Source organism: Rhea americana, unplaced genomic scaffold (genome assembly GCF_003343005.1).
Source record: "Rhea americana isolate MKP2758 unplaced genomic scaffold, rheAme1 scaffold_164, whole genome shotgun sequence".
Classification (NCBI taxonomy): domain Eukaryota; kingdom Metazoa; phylum Chordata; class Aves; order Rheiformes; family Rheidae; genus Rhea; species Rhea americana.
In genome coordinates, this window is record NW_028185750.1 from 1,362,853 (window position 1) to 1,365,277 (window position 2,425).

The 2,425-nt window shown below is 51.1% G+C and overlaps 1 protein-coding gene across 1 annotated transcript in view; it reads left to right on the plus strand.

Moving 5' to 3' along the window:
• PBX3 (PBX homeobox 3) overlaps nucleotides 1-1,180 on the plus strand; it is a 22,604-nt gene extending 21,424 nt beyond the window's left edge. Inside the window, exon 8 of the mRNA XM_085300513.1 lies at nucleotides 1-1,180. This exon is cut by the window's left edge and continues 427 nt beyond it. The gene's annotated coding sequence lies outside the window, so the exon portion shown is untranslated.
• The last annotated feature ends 1,245 nt before the right edge of the window (nucleotides 1,181-2,425 follow it).

The window sequence follows — 2,425 nt, forward strand, 5'->3', positions numbered from 1 at the left end:
CAGCGTAAGCTTAACCTCAAAGCAAGAGCAGAGAAACGCCTCACCCAAATTTAACTTCTTGCATATTTCCATGGAAAGTCGAAATGAATCACGGACTTGGATTGTGTTTAATTTTTTCGTATCTCTCTCAGAGTCGGAATAAAAAGAAGCGTTCGGTTATTTCAGTTAACAATGGTTGTGTTCCAGAATCCTTATTCGTCACATTTTTTTATGATCTGTGGTTTTATAAATTGGATCGGATACCAAGAACATCTTTGGTTTTGGTTTTTTGTTTTGATTTTTCTTTTTTCCCCTAAAACCGCCAGGACCCAGAGCCTCCTCTCCGTGTTTCGACAACGGACGTAGGTTATTCTTAAGAGATGAAGATACTTGCTGCTTATTTCTGTGAAAGCCAAGATCTGGGGTTTTACAGTACGAGCTAGGTGCTGCACGCGCATGCCAAGGTTTGTTACTTCTTCTTGGCAACAAAAAAAAACCAGACAAAAACAAAAAGAAAAAAAAAGAAAGGAAAAAAAGCACCATTATATGGAGTGTTGTATATAGTGTAGCAAAAGAGTATTTATACATCTCACCAATCAAAACACAGCTTTATTACCTCATGCGAACTCATACGAACCAATAGACTCTCAACATGGTCTGTAGCTTAGAGTGCTCACTTACTACCTCTGAACGATACTCACGCTGTAGTTTGTCTCTTTCTTATCTTTTTGCATCTTGTAATTAACTCTTTGTTTCCCTCATGAAATGTAATGTACATTGTAATCTTTTAAAAGAAATCAGGGTTGCATTTGCAACTTTTAAAGAAGCTAAAGTGGAAACATTGGGTCTTAGGTTTAACACAAAACAGTAAAACTGTTGTAAATACTGAGAAACATTTTGAATGTTCTTCATCTTGTTACTAATCCACGCAAAAAACAACAACTAATTGTAATGCATACAGACTTCAGTATTCAGTACTGTATCTCTGCCCCTGTGTGACAGGGGCCCCTTCCCTTCTCTTTTGTATTGTATGCGATTCTGAAACCGATGGAGTCATGAAAATAATTTGTGGCAGTGATTCTAATGTATTAAAACGTTTCGTGTTACTTTCTAACTGGATTACACCCTGGATTGAAGAGTCTTCCTCGTGGTAGTTATATGTAGTTTCAACATGAATAAACTTTTTGCTTTCATGATCAAACGCTGACGTAATTTCTTCCTGCTCAGTTGAAGTCAGACACACGAGAGGTGAAGGCGGCTGCAAAGCGCCRGTGTTGTCCCGGGGCAGGAGCAGAGCGGTTCTTCGCGGGGGACGGGACGTGGGGGGTGGGCGCAGCCGCACCGCGCTCCCGCTGCATCCCCGGCGCCCGCTTCTGCGCCGCGCTGCGCCGGAGCGGAAACCGGGGAGGCTGAGGAAAGGGTCAGGCCTTGGGATAAAGTTAAAAAAAAGCCCATCGTGTTTACTCTTAATTAGCGTCTTATTTAACATTAACTTTGAAACTATAACCCCAGCTAGCAAGTATAATTTGATTATAAAAATATTTTTCTTTATTAATAAAAGTTTTTTGGAAGGACGTATATCTATAAATGCTAATTTTAAATCTTTTTAATAAAGTAAAGGTCAATAACAGGTAATAGCCTGTTTACCATATCTCAAGGAAATTGACTCACAGGAAATCAAATTAACGTTAATCACTTGCAGCAAATGGTCTTTGATAAATCTAGCTGCGCCGCGCCGCGGCTCGCGCAGCCAGGCAGCGGAGGCTAGCCGTGCCCGCGCGCAGCCCGCGGCCGCCCCAGCGAGCGCCCTCGGCCCCGCCGCGGGCTGCGGGTGCAGAGCTGGCATGCGGAGGCGGCTCACGGGGAGCCCAGCGAGCGCCCTCGGCCCCGCCGCGGGCTGCGGGCGCGGAGCTGGCGTGCGGAGGCGGCTCACGGGGAGCACAGCGAGCGCCCTCGGCCGCGCGAGCCTGCGCCGCGGGGCATCATCAGCGCGACTCCGCAGCGCTGCGGCTCAGGGCCCGCGGGAGCCGCGGGGCCGAACCCCCCGAGCAGCCCAGCAGCGGCTGCAACCCCGATGCGATCCGCAGCCGGGCTCGGAGAGGGCCAGCGCTGACCCTGGGGCACGGGCCGTGCTGCGCCGTGCCGAGCTACACCGTGCCATGCTGCACCACGTCGCACCGTGCTGAGCTGCACCGTGCTGAGCTGCACTGCGTCACGCTGCGCCGTGCCGTGCCAGCTGGAGCAAGCAATGGGACGTGCAGCGGGGAGGGAGCGCAGCGCTCGCCCYGCCGCAGCAGCCGCTCCGCGCCCGGCGCGAAGAGGAGCCGGCCCGGCCTTCYGCCGCCGCAGCAGAGCGGCAGCGCTTTCCTCTCCCCGGTGCCGAGCTCGCCGCGTGCCGCGCAGCCCCGGACCCGATGTGGGACGCGCCGTCCGGGAAGGGGCCGAG